Raw genomic sequence first — 17,925 nt, 5'->3', positions numbered from 1 at the left:
TTTGACTGAAAACTCTACCTGGGACTTCCGTGGTGGCTCAGATGTAAAGAATCTGCTTGCAATGCAGGAGACCCAAGTTCAATGCCTGAGTTGGGAAGATCCCCTGGAGAAGGGAACGGATAGCCACTCCAGTATTCTTCCACTTGACTGTAATTTCCAGCAAATCATGTGTCTTATTCACTCCTTTGCATCCAGTGTCTACCATGGTGCAATAGCACAAGGTAGATGTTCAAGAAATATTTACTCAGTAAAAGGATAAATGAACACCACTTTCTTCAAGCCCAAACATTAACTGATACAAACTTTAGTTAAGGAAAAGCTGCTATTCATGAAGCATAGGTATACCAATTAAGTTGCAGCACCTTTACTGAACATCCAGGGTATGCAGATATGCCCAGGGGTTTTATTTTGATCCTGCTATTTTTTAATTTGAAAAACAGCTCAGGATAACATACAAAAAAAGATGTGGGAAGTTTTATTATGCCAAATATCTCTCATATTCTGAACTGAGAGTTTGGACTCAGATGCTAAATATAAATAAAATGTTATGAGTTTTCATAGTAAAAAAGCACTCACATGTGTACCATAGTGCATTTAGTAATTTTTGTTGCTTCTCATATTTTCTTATACCCCTCATTAATACATATTTGATGCTTTTATTTGGTAACACATACTAACATTATCTGATTATTTAAAATAATTTTAATTTCTTAGTTAATCTAAATACCAAATTATTTTGTTCGGTTTTTCCTAGTGGGTGGAATGCTTTTTAAAGTGTCTTGTTTCTCCAAGTACAGGCTCTGCACTTCCCATGTGGAACTCCAAGCCTAAGGTAAGGCCAAGGCCAGGACAGCAGTACCAAGACCATGTGCATGAAATCCTTGCTGCCATCACCAGAGTTGTGGTATCCAGCGTGCATCAGATGCTGAAGGACATAGACTTTGAGAGAAGAATCCAGTTGATAACCTTGAATGACAATGGCTATGAGGCTCCTTGTCATCCCAGCCATAATTGGCACTATTCTATGTATCATTCTTTCTGGAAAGGGTTGGGAAATGGTATGCCCCAATACACTAGGCTGCTACTGCCTGCATTGGGCCAACCAGTGTGAACACACTGAAGTGGCACAGCTTCTGCTTTATTGTGAGCTAACCTCAGAGTGGCCAGATACTACTTAGCGACTAAACAACAAACCTCTGAGTGGCAGATGATGACACCATCTCTGGTCAGCCCACCCCTGAAGGTTATTTAGGATGAAAATATGACCTAATGCCCAGGAATAATGACTGTTATAGAATGAATATTGTGTCCCCCTCCAATGTATATATTGAAGTCCTAGAACCCAGTGTGTCAGTATTCAGAGATGGGGCTTTAAAAGATGTTTGGGTTTACATGAGCTCACAAAGTTGAGACCCCCATGATGAGATTCAGTTCCATCAGTTCAGTCACTCAGTAGTGTCCGACTATGCGACCCCATGAACCATAGCACTCCAGGCCTCCCTGTCCATCACCAACTCCCGGAGTCTACCCAAACCCATGCCCATTGAGCTGGTGATGCCATCCAATCATTTCATCCTCTGTCATCCCCTTCTCCTCCTGACCTCAATCTTTGCCAGCATCAGGGTCTTTTCAAAGGAGCCAGGTCTTCACATCAGGTGGCCAAAGTATTGGAGTTAGACACGAGAAAGCAGTCTCTTTTCCAGTGTGCACAATGAAGAGACCATGTGAGCAAGCAGCAAGAAGGCAGCCACAGGAAGCCAGGAAGAGTTTTCACCAGGCACATAAGTCAGCTAGGTCAGCTAGCACATTGATTTTGGACTTTGCAGCCTTCAGAAATGTGAGATATAAATCGCTGTTGTTTAAGCCTCCCTGTCTGTGGCATTTTGTTATGGCAGCTGAGCCACTTTCATAAGAAAGTGACCTGCTTACCTACTGGATTACCACTCTTCCATCTCACACTGCCTCTCAATGGTACTCATCTGGATGTCCATGTACTGCCCCAGGGTTAGCTTCCATATGCAGGGTAGAAAACTAAGATTGAGAAAGAATTAATCAGATTATCTACTCTTATTTTTTTAAGAGGCCACAGTATAGGTAAGGGGTAAATTTGAGGGGATGTGAAGTGCAAGTGTTCAAACCTGGACAGATGACCAAACTCCAGATTATTCATGTGAAGATTCCTATTCCTATGGGAAGAAAAAGGGAGACCCATTTCTCATTCTACACAGAAAAATAAACTTCTAGGTTAGTAAATACCTGCATATAAAAACAAAAAGTATATAGATATCAGATGAAAATGTAAAACATGTGACATAAAAGCCATAAAGAAAAATCTTGACAAACTCGAGTACATAAAAATTTTAAACTAGAACAAAAAGACAGCTTAAACAAATTTAAAAGATAAATAAAAACTAAGGGAAAATACTGCTCTATATTACAAAGGGTTCGTATCCAGGTTGTTATAAAACTCCTATAAATCATTATAAAAACACCCAGAAAATGTATAAAATGATCAAAGGATATGAACTGACCCATGAGATAATACCAAAAAACAAATAAACAAACAAAACAACAACACTACCAACAACAGCAACAAAAAAAACACACACTCAAGAAGATACCTTTACTAATAATTAGGAAAATGCAAAGTAAAACAGTAAGTCAATAGCATTTTTTATCCTTCAGTTTGTTAATAATAATAATAATGACATTCTAGTGGAATATCCAGTGCCAGCAAAGGTTTGGTGCTCTTAAGGACTTCTTACAATGTACCATGCTCTCTTTCTAGTATTTTACATATATCAACACATTTAATTCTCATAACAACCCTGTAGGTAAGTGTCATCATTTTCATTTTACGATTGAACTGAGGGGCATGTTGTTGTTTTTCAGTTGCTAAATCGTATCTGACTCTTTGTGACCTCATGGACTGTAGCATGCCAGACTCCTCTGTCCTCCCCTATCTCCCAGAGTTTGCTCAAATTCAAGTCCGTTGAGTCAGTGATGCTATCTACCTGATGGAACATGTTTTAGTGACATATACTAAGATCTCACAGTTTATAAGTGCCTCTCTATTCAACACTTTTAACCATTAGACTAGACTGCCTATAAGTTGGTAGTGGTTTCTCTGGATGGCAGTTTGGCTGTAATGAAAATTTTTAAATGGACACACAAACCATTGAATCTTGAGTAGTCTGGGATCTGGAATTAAATTAAATTCCAACTTAAATTCCAATTTAGGTTGGAATCTGAACCCCACTAATTACTAAACAAGCCAGTTTACATATCTGAGTCCCAGAATTTTTATCTTTAAAATGGTTATATAGCTTTCCTATGTAAGTGTGTTGTGAGAATTAAAGTACATAATGTATATTAAAGCATTTTTCAAACTGAAAGCATTGTAAGATGTTCTCATCATTTTACCGATTTTTTGTTCTTTAGGGAAGCATCTCTTCTTGGTGTTTGAGTGTTTGAGTTTGCTGAATAAAAATATTTTCATGGAAAAGTAGTAGTTTTCCCCTGTTTAATGATTCCTATAGTTTCTTTTTTAATTAAAAAAAATTTTTTGGACTTGGTCATCATTATTTTTTCAAAACTAAATACTAACATGAGAATTCACTTGAGACAAGAAGTGGCAAACAGGGAAAAAGGACTCAGAATGATTTCCCTTCAGAATTTGTCTTTGCCTTAGGATTACTTAACATGCACCTTTGTGAATGAACATTTACAAAATAGTACAGCAACATGTAACAGAGTTAACTTTAATTCAGTTCAGTTCAGTTCAGTCGCTCAGTCGTATCCGACTCTTTGCGACCCCATGAATTGCAGCATGCCAGGCCTCCCTCGGAGAAGGCAATGGCACCCCACTCCAGTACTCTTGCCTGGAAAATCCCATGGACAGAGGAGCCTGGTGGGCTGCAGTCCATGGGGTCGCTAAGAATTGGACATGACTGAGCGACTTCACTTTCACTTTTCACTTTCATGCATTGGAGGACATGGCAACCTACTCCAGTGTTCTTGCCTGGAGAATCCTAGGGACAGAGGAACCTAGTGGGCTGCCGTCTATGGGGTCGCACAGAGTCAGACACGACGGAAGTGACTTAGCAGCAGCAGCAGGCCTCCCTATCCATCACCAACTCCAGGAGTTCACCCAAACTCATCTCCATCGAGTTGGTAATGCCATCCAGCCATCTCATCCTCTGTCGTCCCCTTCTCCTCCTGCCTCCAATCCCTCCCAGCATCAGAGTCTTTTCCAATGAGACAACTCTTCACATGAGGTGGCCAAAATATTGGAGTTAACATTAAGACAAAATTATAGTAAAGTTCTTGAAAGTAAAAGGTTATTTGGTGTCAGACAAGGCCTAATTCATATCTGGTTTTCTTCAGTTTCTTAAAATAGAAATCTCACCACCTACAAGAAGGGTTATCTTGAAGATTATTTAACATAAGTAAAATGCTTATTATACACAGTCCCTGGCATAAAGTAAGTGTCTATGCTATTAATTCTAGCTTCAAAGAGTAGTCAAAATAAAAGTAGAAGAATGAGCACTCTTCAAAAATCAAATAGGGATTCAGTAAAGTGTACTTTCAGAAAAGGTGTTCTAAAAGAAATGTGCTTAAAATATGCTTTAAGAAAGAAAAAGAAATATTTTTCAAAATGTTACTCTCATTTAGAATGGGAATTTTTACACATTGGAACAAATGAATTTGAGAATGTGATGACAGTACCAGCAGCCAAAATTTAAATGTGAGAATTGGAATTTTGGTGAATAATATAAAAAATAAAATTATATTGCTCCACCTATTCATTTACATATTCAAAAGCAGAGACATTACTTTGCCAACAAAGGTTCATCTAGTCAAGGCTATGGTTTTTCCTGTGGTCATGTATGGATGTGAGAGTTGGACTGTGAAGAAGGCTGAGTGCCGAAGAATTGATGCTTTTGAACTGTGGTGTTGGAGAAGACTCTTGAGAGTCCCTTGGACTGCAAGGAGATCCAACCAGTCCATTCTGAAGGAGATCAGCCCTGGGATTTCTTTGGAAGGAATGATGCTAAAGCTGAAACTCCAGTACTTTGGCCACCTCATGCGAAGAGTTGATTCATTGGAAAAGACCCTGATGCTGGGAGGGATTGGGGGCAGGAGGAGAAGGGGACGACAGAGGATGAGATGGCTGGATGGCATCACTGACTTGATGGCCGTGAGTCTCAGTGAATTCCGGGAGTTGGTGATGGACAGGGAGGCCTGGCGTGCTGCGATTCATGGGGTCGCAGAGAGTCGGACATGACTAAGCGACTGATCTGATCTGCTCTGATTCATTCACATTTAGATTCCAGTGCATAAGCTGTTATAAAATTTCTCACACTTTAGGCTTCTGGTTTAAGATGGCAAAGTAGAAGGATGTGTGCTCATATCCTCCTGTGAGAACACCAAAATTGCAACTACCTGTTGAACAATCAACAGGACAGCATTAGAATCCGCCAAACACACAAGAAAAGACCCTCATGTCCAAAGACAAAGAAGAAGCTGCAGTGAGATGGTAAGAGGGGTGCAGTCATGATAAAATCAAATCACATACCCACGTGGTGGTGACCACAAACTGGAGAACAATAGTACCAAAGAAGTTCTCCCACAGTTGTGATGCTCCTGAACCTCACATCAAGATTCCAAGCCTGTGGATTTGGCTAAGGGACTGGGAATCCCCAGGGAATTAACCTTGAAGGCCAGTAGGATTTGATTATAGGATTTCCACAGGACTGGAATAGACAAAGACTCTGGTCTTGGAGGACACAAACAAAATCTTGCTCACACCAAAACCCAGAGGAAAGGAGCAATGACCCCATAGGAGACTTAAAAAAAAAAAATTAATTGTGTTGGAGGATCTCCTGTGGAAGCATCTGTCAGCAGGGGCTCACCACAGCAACAAAGCGACTAGAAGCAGCAGTCCTGGAAGAACTCCTTTTGTGTTAGCCCTCTTGGAGGCCACCATTAACCCTACTATAGTGCCTGTAGACCCCAAGGCTGGGTCACCTCAGGCGAAACAATTTACAGGGAGTGCAACCCACCCATCAACAGATAATTGGATTAAAGCTTTACTGAGCAAGGCCCTGCCCACCAGAGTAAGACCCAGTTTTTCCCAATGCCAGTCCCTCCCTTAGGAAGCTTACACAAGCCCCTTAGGCTCATCCATCAGAGGGCACACAGAGAAGCAAAAAGAACCACAGTCCCACCGTGGTTAGAACAAAAGCCACATCAGAAAGTTAAACAGGATGAAAAAGCAGAAAGTTATGTCCCAAATGAAAGGACAAGATAAAATCCCAGAAAAACAACTAAATGAAATGGAGAGAGGCAACCTTTCAGAAAAGGAGTTCAGAATAATGATAATGAACATGATCCAGGAACTCAGAAAAACAATGAAGAAAATGCAAGAAGTGTTTACCAAAGGCCTAGAAGAACTAAAGAACAAGTGAACACAGATGAATAATATACAAGAAGGAATCAGTAGAAGAATAACTGAGGCAGAAGAATGAATAAATGATCTGGAGGATAGAATGATGGAAATTACTGCTGTAGAACAAAATATAGAAAAAAGAATGAAAAAAAAGAAGCCTAAGATACCTCTGGGACAACGTTAAATGCACCAAGATTCACATTATAGGGGTCCCAGAAGTAGAAGAGAGAGAAAGGACCTGAGAAAATATTTGAAGAAATAACAGTTGAAAACTTTCCTAACATGGGAAAGGAAAATAGTCAAGTACAGGAAGCACAAAGAGTCCCAGGCAGATAAACCCAAGGAGGAACACAGAGTAATCAAACACATAGTAATCAAACTGACAAAAATTAAAGACAAAGATAAAGTATTAAAAGCAACAAGGGAAGATGACAAATAACATACAAAGGAAATCTCATAAAGTTATCAGCTGAAGGGAATGGCACAATATATTTAAAGTGATGAAAGGAAAGAACCTACACCAAGGAGAAATTTTTTGATGGAGAAAGCAAAAGCTTTCCCAACAAGCAAAAGTTAAGAGAACTTAGCACCACCACTCCAGCTTTACAATACATGCTAAAGGAACTTCACTAGGCAGGAAAAGACCTACAGAAAATAAACCCAAAACAATTAAGAAAATGGTAATAAGATCATACATATGGATAACTACCTTAAGTATAAATGGATTAAAGGCATCAACCAAAAGACATAGACTGGCTAGGCAAATGAAAACATCTGCATGTATGCACTTCCACTTACCACATCACTCTGCTTGACTATCTCCCAGATTGTATTTAATTATTTTGTATTGTTAGGTTAATAATATTTCTATTATGGCTTGCAATTATAATTATCTTTTATTTTTTGTCTATTGATTGTGAAAACTGGTAAACAGCTTTTACTATTGTGATTGCTGCTGCTGCTAAGTCGCTTCAGTCGTGTCTGACTCTTCGCGACCCCATGGACTGCAGCCTACCAGGCTGCTCTGTCCACGGGATTTTCTAGGCAAAAGTACTAGAGTAGGGTACCCTTGCCTTCTCCAACTATTGTGATTATGTAACTGTTATTCATTTATTACAATTGTATATGATTGGTCAACAGAAAAACAATAGAATTCTATATCACCAAAACTACCCTTTAATAGGAAAGCCTGTAATCACTTTTTAAAATCCAAATTCATATCAAGATTATCTTGGAATTTTCTGAAAAATACAAATGTCCAGGTATTGTTTTCTTTCTCCAAAGTTCCAGATATATTTCTAATAAGCAGCCACTTTTAAAAACAACTGAGTTATATGATGATCTTTTACTTTTATCTGGTTTCTTTCACTTTTTCTATTTTATATTCATTGCTTCCATTTCATTTACTTTATATTCTCCAATTTCTCCATCTCTTTTTTTGTTTTTGATGTTCTTTCTCAAGCCTTTATCAAGTGTAGTAGAAAAGTTTTTGTATTCATATATGTAAATAGTAGGTATAATATATATATATATATATATAAGAAAACTTATGAATTTTTGCCTAAAGTTTTTATGACATTTTGATTCCACTACTTTGACTTGTATGAATAGAATGCTAATTTCTAATTAAAAAATAGATACACAAAATTTGTCATACTTCATGAAAAAGGATAGTAACCTCTCTGATTTAAAAAAAAATCATGTTTTACAGAAAAAAAAAAGGCAACAGTGACATCTTCCACTATTAAACTGAAGTTGTTGTTGTTCAGTCCCTAAGTTGGGTTCGGATGTTTGTGACCCCATGAACCACTGCACTCCAGGCGCCCCTGTCTTTCATTTATTTGTATGTAAAAGTGAAGATTCAAGCAAAACTTCAGATGAAACTTAAATTCAAAGTTTCAGTTTGTTTTTTTTGAATTAACTGATGTTATTTATTTAACATTTTTAGGTTTATAGGGAAATTGAGTGAAAAGTACAGAGTTCCCACATACCTTCTCAATCCTCCCGATTCCTGTATTAATAACATTTTGCATTAGTGGGATACATTTATTAAAATCAATGAGCCAGTATTGATACATTGTTATTAAGTACAGAGTTTATACAATATTAAGATTCATTCTCTGTATTGTACATTCTATGCATTTTGATAAATGTATAATGATGTGTGTCTCCATATAATGTCATACAGAGTACTCTATCTGCCCCCAAAATCTCTTGTGCTCCACATACTCATCTTTCCCCTTTATAAACCCATAGGAATGGCTAGTTTTTCACAGCTGTCTTCATAGTTTTGCCTCTTCCATAAAGTTTCCTTTTTTAAAACAAAATATTTATGTCACACCTTGGGTGAAAAACCTAAAATTAGCTACAGTAAACACTGAACTACTGGGAAATTATTTTATGAATAACAAAGGTACTTGTCACTTAACATCAATATCATCACAGAGGAAAAGGATATATAGTTGAATGAACATGTGCCATGTGTGCTTAGCCACTCAGTCATGTCCAACTCTTTGCGACTGCATGGGCGGTAGCCCACTGTCCAAAGGGATTCTCCAGGCAAGAATACTGAGGTAGGTTCTCCAGGGGATCTTCCAAAGCCAGGGATCAAACCCAGGCCTCCCTCATTGCAGGCTGATTCTTTCTTATCTGAGCCACCAGGGAAGCCCTGAATGAACATGGATTTGGGTAACTGAGTAAAATTAGTTATGCGCAGAATACAAAGCAAATATTGATATCTGTGTGGTATGTATATGAGAGAGAAGGGCTTGATAATTTTATTTTGTTATGGAAAACCTATACCATTAGTGGAGAGATTTTTCTTTTGGTGTGGAAAGTGTCATTCAACACATTTATGATACAGGAAGTTTGCTAGTGGAATAGAATTTTAGTGCAGAACAGATTTTTTTTTTCTAATTTAGAATCTCAGACACATAATTTTTTTCCATTTTCAGTGCCTTGGTTGACTCCCTTCAATTTTTTACATACATGTTTATTTCTCCTACCAAATTACAGGTTGTCCTTGAAGGGTTTATTTATCTTTACATTTGCCAGTGCTTAATATGCTAGTACATAGACAACAGATGTCTGCTAAGTACTTTCATGAGTAAAACATGTATTGAAAATCTACTTTTGCTCCTTTATTTCTCCTATATCCAGAATAAAACTGATCCATTTCTTTGTAAACACTAATTTTGAAAAGCCAAGACTTTTTCAAATATTTGAAATAATATATTTGAAATATATTTTCATGGTAAAAAAAAAGGAAAATATAAAACAATATAAAGGAAAACAACTCCTTCCTCATCATCTCATGATTTCCATTTTCCAGATTAGCTGATTTGTGCTTAGTCATTCAGAAACTTGCTATGCACATAGACTTATATTAATACGTGGGTACATATATATTTAACAAGAAGTTAAATAGGATCTCTAGTTTCAACTAAGGTGTTAAAGCTGAGAGCCATAGGTGAAAAGTGTAAGGACTCCTTTGATCCAAAGAGATGTGTTATGCAGATTATGCTAAGATAGTCCTACAGCCATCTCCCATTTCCAACCTGTATATGAAAAGGCTAGAAAAAGTGGAAAGTGAGTCTTTAAGATCATTATTGCTGTGTATACTTTTCCCTCATAACAACCCGAATAAGAGCATCAAGAAATCTATTTATTTGGAATAAGAATGCTTATAACATGTAGGTCCCCTAATAAGGGGACCTACACGTTATAGAGTCTTTTCGTTTTCCTTCCCAACCTGCTTTGAAGAGCTGCTTCCAGTTCCAGTTCAGTCACTCAGTAGTGTCCGACTCTTTGCGACCCCATGAATCGCAGCACGCCAGGCCTTCCTGTCCATCACCAACTCCCGGTGTTTACCAAAATTCATGTCCATCGAGTCCGGTGATGCCATCCAGCCATCTCATCCTCTGTTGTTCCCTTATCCTCCTGCCCCCACCCTCCCAGCATCAGGGTCTTTTCCAATGAGTCAACTCTTCGCATGAGGTGGCCAAAGTATTGGAGTTTCAGCCTCATCATCAGTCCTTCCAATGAACAACCAGGACTGATCTCCGTTAGAATGGACTGGTTGGATCTCCTTGCAGTCCAAGGGACTCTCAAGAGTCTTCTCCAACACCATAGTTCAAAAGCATCAATTCTTTGGCGCTCAACTTCCTTCACAGTCCAACTCTCAGAACCATACCTGACCGCTGGAAAAACTATAGCCTTGACTAGATGGACTTTTGTTGGCAAAGTAATGTCTCTGCTTTTAAATATGCTATCTAGGTTGGTCATAACTTTCCTTCCAGGAGTAAGCATTTTTTAATTTGATGGCTGCAGTCACCATCTGCAGTCATTTTGGAGCCCCCCAAAATAAAGTCAGCCACTCTTTCCACTGTTTCCCCATCTATTTCCCATGAAGTGATGGGCCGGATGCCATGATCTTCGTTTTCTTAATGTTGAGCTTTAAGCCAACTTTTTCACTCTCCTCTTTCACTTTCATCAAGAGGCTTTTTAGTTCCTCTTCACTTTCTGCCATAAGGGTGGTGTCATCTGAATATCTGAGGTTATTGATATTTCTCCTGGAAATCTTGATTTTAGTTTGTGCTTCTTCCAGCCCAGCGTTCCTCATGATGTACTCTGCACATAAGTTACATAAGCAGGGTGACAATATACAGCCTTAGCGTACTCCTTTTTCTATTTGGAACCAGTCTGTTGTTCCATGTCCAGTTCTAACTGTTGCTTCCTGGCCTGCATATAGGTTTCTCAAGAGGCTGGTCAGGTGGTCTGGTATTCCCATCTCTTTCAGAATTTTCCACAGTTTATTGTGATCCACACAGTCAAAGGCATTGGCATAGTCAATAAAGCAGAAATAGATGTTTTTCTGGAACTCTCTTGCTTTTTCCATGATCCAACGGATGTTGGCAATTTGATCTCTGGTTCCTCTTCCTTTTCTAAAACCAGCTTGAACATCTGGAAGTTCACGGTTCACGTATTGCTGAAGCCTGGCTTGGAGAATTTTGAGCATTACTTTACTAGCATGTGAGATGAGTGCAATTGTGCAGTAGTTTGAGCATTCTTTGGCATTGCCTTTCTTTGGGATTGGAATGAAAACTGACCTTTTCCAGTCCTGTGGCCACTGCTGAGTTTTCCAAATTTGTTGGCATATTGAGTGCAGCACTTTCACAGCACCATCTTCCAGGATTTGAAATAGCTCAACTGGAATGCCATCACCTCCACTAGCTTTGTTCACAGGGATGCTTTCTAAGGCCCACTTGACTACACATTCCAGGATGTCTGGCTCTAGGTGAGTGATCACACCGTCATCATTATCTTGGTCGTGAAGATCTTTTTTATACAGTTCTTCTGTGTATTTTTGCCACCTCTTCTTAATATCTTCTGCTTCTGTTAGGTCCATACCATTTCTGTCCTTTATCAAGCCCATCTTTGCATCAAATTTTCCTTTGGTAACTCTAATTTTCTGGAAGAGATCTCTAGTCTTTCCCATTCTGTTGTTTTCCTCTATTTCTTTTCATTGATAGCTGAGGAAGGCTTTCTTATCTCTCCTTGCTCTTCTTTGGAACTCTGCATTCAGATGCTTCTATCCCTTTTCTCCTTTGCTTTTCACTTCTCTTCTTTTCACAGCTATTTGTAAGGCCTCCTCAGACAGCTATTTTGGTTTTTTTGCATTTCTTTTTCTTGGGATGTTCTTGATCCCTGTCTCCTGTACAATGTCATGAACCTCCATCCATAGTTCATCAGTCACTCTATCAGATCTAGTCCTTTAAACCTATTTATCACTTCCACTGTATATTCATAAGGAATTTGATTTAGGTCATACCTGAATGGTCTAGTGGTTTTCCCTTCTTTCTTCAATTTAAGTCTGAATTTGGCAATAAGGAGTACATGATCTGAGCCACAGTCAGCTCCCGGTCTTGTTTTTGCTAACTGTATAGAGCTTCTTCATCTTTGGCTGCAAAGAATATAATCAATCTGATTCCGGTGTTGACCATCTGTCCATGTGTAGAGTCTTCTCTTGTGTTGTTGGAAGAGGGTGTCTGTGTTCTCTTGGCAGAACTCTATTAGCCTTTGCCCTGCTTCATTCCATACTCCAAGGCCAAATTTGCCTGTTAGTCCAGGTGTTTCTTGACTTCCTACTTTTGCATTCCAGTCCCCTATAATGAGAAGGACATCTTTTTTGGGTGTTAATTTTAAAAGGTCTTATAGGTCTTCATAGAACCATTCAACTTCAGCTTCTTCAGCATTACTGGTTGGGGCATAGGCTTGGATTACTGTGATATTGAATAGTTTGCCTTGGAAACTAACAGAGGTCATTCTGTCGTTTTTAAGATTTCATCCAAGTACTGCATTTCGGACTCTTTTGTTGACTATGATGGCTACTCCATTTCTTCTAAGGGATTCCTGCCTACAGTAGTATATATAACGGTCATCTGAGTTAAATTCACCCATTGCAGTCCATTTTAGTTCGCTGATTCCTAGAATGTCGATGTTCACTCTTGACATCTCCTGTTTGACCACTTCCAATTTGCCTTGATTCATGGACCTGACATTCCAGGTTCCTATGCAATATTGCTCTTTACAGCATCGGACCTTGCTTCTATCACCAGTCACATCCACAACTGGGTATTGGTTTTGCTTTGTACCCATCCCTTCATTCTTTCTTATTTATCCACTGATCTCCAGTAGCATGTCAGGCACTTACTGACCTGAGGAGTTCCTCTTTCAGTAGCCTATCATTTTGCCTTTTCATACTGTTCATGGGGTTCTCAAGGCAAGAACACTGAAGTGATTTCCCATTCCCTTCTCCAGTGGACCACATTCTGTCAGACCTCTCCACCATGACCCGTCCGTCTTGGGTGGCCCCACACTGCATGGCTTAGTTTCATTGAGTTAGACAAGGCTGTGGTCCATGTGATCAGATTGGCTAGTTTTCTGTGTTTATGGTTTCAGTGTCTGCCCTCTGATGCCCTCTTGCAACACCTACCGTCTTACTTGGGTTTCTCTTACCTTGGATGTGGGGTATCACTTCACGGCTTCTCCAGCAAAGTACAGCTGCTGTTCCTTGCTTGGATGAGGGGTATCTCCTCGGGGCCACCCTTCCTGACCTTGAACGTGGAGTAGCTTCTCTCAGCCCTCCTGTGCCCGCACAGCCGCCGCTCCTTAGACTTGAGGTTGCTCCTCTCGGCCGCCGTCCCGACCTCCTCTGAGCTGCAAAAACTTGCTGAACAAGTATCGCAGGACAGGAGTGGAACTTGGTGATAGAATATAGGAGAAGTTGACTGATATTCACTGAAATTGATGTAGACAGAGGCAAGCACTTAACTATTACTTAAACTAATCCAATGAATAGGATTTCTGCTTCTAACTGTGTGATATACTAGAGGTTCAGTGAACACTTTGTGAAACAATACATCAAATATTCTGGATAAAAACATACAGATACAATACCAAAGACATATGCAGGAAGTAAATTTTTGAGAAGCTGGAATTCATTAAAATTAAAAACTTATGCTCTGCAAAAGACACTATAAAAAGGATAAGATAAGCCACAGACGAGGAGAAACTATTAGCAAAAGACACATCTGATAAAAAACAGTTATCCAAAATATACAAAAAACAATTAAAATTGAACAATGAGAAAAAAAAATTAAAAGATAAGCCAAGATCTTTAGCAGACACATCACCAAAGAAAATGTACAGGTGGAAAATAAACATATGAAAAGATGCTTCACATCAATGTTATCAGAAAAATACAAATTAAAACAACAGTAAGATACCACTACATACTTTTTAGAATGCCAAAATTCAGAACACTGGCAACACCAAATGCTAATGAGAATGTGGAGCAGCAGGAATTTTTGTACATTGCTGATAGGAATGCTAAATGGAACAGACACTTTGGAAGACAGCTTGATGTTTTGTTACAAAATTAAATATACTCTAGCTTTGCAATCCAGCAGTTTTGCTCCTGGTTATTTAACTAAAGGAATTGAAAACTTATATGCACACAAATATTTGTACACAGATGTTTATAGCAGCTTTCTTCATAATTGCCAAAACTTGGAAACAACCAAGATGTTTTTCAGTAGGTATATGCATAATTAACTATGGTATAGCCAGATGATGGAATACTATTCAGTGCAAAAAGAAGTGAGCCATGAAAAGACAAGTAGGAAATTTAAATGCATATAACTAAAGAAAAGAATTCAATTTGAAAAGGCTACATACTCTGTGATTCCGACTATGTGACATTCTGGAGATGGCAAAAGTATGGAGATGATAGAAAGATCAGTGATTGCCAGGGATTAAGTGTATGTGTGGTGAGTGAATGAAAGATGGAGAAGAAGGAACACAGAGAATATTTAGGGCAATGAAGATATCCTGTATAACACAGTAATGGGGGATATATGTCACCACCCTTTTTATATGTTATGCATTATATATTTTACTTTATATATGTGTTCAAACCCATAGAATGTATACCACCAAGAGTGAGCCCTAATGTAAACCATGGCCCTTAGGAGATTATGATGTATAAGTTCATCACTGAAACAAATGCAACACTCTGGTTGGGGAGACCATTCATACATGGAGGCAGGGAGTATATGAGAAAACTCTGTACCTTAATTTATTTGTGAATATAAAATTCCTCTAAAAATAGAGGAATAAAATAAAATATATATAAAATAAAAAAATTTAAATGCATGACTGAGTTGAGTTCAGGAACAACAAAGAAGTGTAAATCTACAGCAGTAAAAAATAATTGGAGATAGCATTTGACCTGGGACTATCTGCTTAACTGATGCTGAAGCTGAAGTTCCACTATTTTGGCTACCTGATGTGAAGAACTGACTTATTCCAAAAGACCCTGATGCTGGGAAAGATTGAAGGCAGGAGGAGAAGGGGACGACAGAGGATGAGATGGTTGGATGGCATCACCGACTAGATGGACATGAGTTTGAGCAAGTGCTGGGAGTTAGTGATGAACAGGGAAGCCTGGTGTGCTGTAGTCAATGGGGTTGCAAAGAGTCAGACAAGACTGAGTGAGCTGATCTGCTTATCAATGTGGATCGAATCTAGGTTTTATTAATAATAAGTCATGTGGATCAGGAACAAGAGACAAAGTCTAAAATAGGAGTATGTATAGCAAGATATCACAGAGAAGAAAACTCGCATTGAACCCAGATCTACAAAGAGAAATACTCTCACAGAGTAAATGGGAAAACTCTACCACACAACATGAGATTGTGACCATATGATCAAGTTTTGCTTCTGGATCTAGATAGAAGAGAAAAAAATACACCTACTCTGAAATGCCCTAATCGTAAGCCTGAGATTTACCTGTATGGCCCATAAAACTCCAAATCAACAATTTATAAAATCAGATATGTAAGGATTGCAGTACAGAAATTATGAGAAATAGAAGAGAAAATAACTACCTTCATACTTGAACAACTAGGGTATACTTTAAGAAATAGTAAATGGAAATGAAAATAAGAGATCAGGGAAAAAGCCAGAAACTGGCTAATCAGATTTGAAAATGAGCCAAATAGAAGCTCTAGAAATAATTTAAATTGAAAACTCAATAAATAAATCAAATAGTAAATTATGCCTAGCTGAAGAAAAAAGGATGGACCTGGAAATTAAATCTAAAAAAGAACACAAATGTAGTACAGAAAGACGAAAGATGAAATAAAGTTAAAGAGATCTTAAAAATATATAAAGGACATGGTGAAAAGACCTTTTATATGTTTCATTCTAAGGCCCAGAATGATTAAAGAGAATGAGAAAGTTATAGATTGACTTTTACTTATTTTGCTTATAACCTTTCAGCTTGCTGAATCTTACAATGTATGACTGTCAATAATTCATGAAAATTATGTTTTTCATCTTTCAAAATATTTCTTATGTTGATAGTGGTCTTTTCTGGTGGCTCAGTTGGTAAAGAATCTGCCTGCTGCAATGAAAGAGACCTGAGCTTGATCCTTGGGTTGGGAAGATCCCTTGGAGAAGGGAAAAGCTACCCACTCCAGTATTTTTGCCTGGAGAATTCCATGGACAGAAGAGCCTGGCAGTCCATAGTGTCGCAAAGAGTCAGACATGACTGAGCAAATTTCAGTTATGATGATAGTAAATATTTTCAGTTTTTATTTGCTTAAAATGTTTTTCTATTTTTCCTTCCTTTTAAAAGAGTGTTTCACTGAGTTAGAGAATTTTAAATTTGCTAATTATTTCTTCTCAACATTTTGAAGATGTCATTTCAATATTTTTTCATAGCTAGTATTGCTCTTGGGGCAGCTGTCAATCTAATTGGTTATACCTTTGCAGGTGTGCTGAATTTTATTTCCTCTGTTTTTTTTAAAAGATATTTGAAACACAACTTTATTTTGATTCTAAATGAAAAGGAATGGGAATAACAGTAACAAACAAGACTCCACCACTGAATACTGTGATGTGACTGTAGCAAGGAGGAAAAAACTCTTCCAAAGTAGCTCAATAAGCAGGTCTAAAAAATGAAGGTATTTTAGCTGTCACATTCACTCTGAAGCCCATTCATCTCCTTTAGCATCCCAAAGATTAAGCACATGTTCTATTTAGCTATACAATAATGTGGCAAATGCTGGACTGCCCATAAAACTAAACTTCTAACTCTGGGCTCCAGCTTCACTTTCTCACAAGTCATCATCTTCATTTGGGAGAGCTGTTTTCTGAGCAACCTCCAGCTCATGCTCATGTGCTGCCAAGACTGGGGCCATGACCATCTCTGGTGGGGCAACTTGGAGATGAACTTCAAGTTAGTGTCTCTGATCAGTTTTCTAGCAAGCCCGAGGAAGGGTTTTTCAAAGTTGTAGTTACTTTTGACAGAAATGTCATAGTACTGAAAATTCTTCTTTCAGTGGAAGACAATTGACTTTGCTTTTATCTTTCCATCCTTAATATCCACTTTGCTTCCATACAACACAATGAGGATGTTTGCACATAATCTTATCACATCACTATGCCAATTAGGCACATTCTTGCAAGTAACTCTCAATGTTACATCAAACATTATAATGGAATACTGAGCTTGGATATAATAGCCATCTCTCAGTTCACCAAATTTCACCTGACCAGTTGTAACCCATATATTGAAGTTAATAGGTCCTCTGTTGGAATGGAACACAAGGAGATGAACTTCAGTACCCAAGGTAGCTATTGCATACACTTTCTCAAATTCACCAGTCTGATGCTGTTTCATGAATGTAGTTATTCCAGTACCACCATCATCAATCAATACAAGCTTGAGCTGAACTTGGGGTTCTCCTTGGGCAGCCGTTGTGATGTTACTTCCATACCCATCTCTCTTTCCTGTATGTTTAATATCATCTGTTTGGTATTCTACAGAAATTCAATAAAGAAATTTGAGGGAGGGAAATAATCCCACATATCCCAGAGATTCAAGAGGAATGATGAACAAAGAAAAA

At 38.3% G+C, this 17,925-nt stretch overlaps 1 pseudogene; it reads right to left on the bottom strand.

The window, feature by feature from the left end:
• Window positions 1-17,133: 17,133 nt before the first annotated feature.
• Window positions 17,134-17,510, bottom strand: LOC147371808 (GTP-binding nuclear protein Ran-like; annotated as a pseudogene).
• Window positions 17,511-17,925: the final 415 nt, after the last annotated feature.

This window comes from Bos grunniens, chromosome 5 (assembly GCF_055505025.1).
Source record: "Bos grunniens cultivar Pamir isolate PY7600 chromosome 5, Bosgru_T2T1.0, whole genome shotgun sequence".
NCBI classification, from domain to species: Eukaryota; Metazoa; Chordata; class Mammalia; order Artiodactyla; family Bovidae; genus Bos; species Bos grunniens.
Note: the sequence above shows the minus strand (reverse complement) of the source record. Positions and strands in the feature narration are given on the sequence as shown.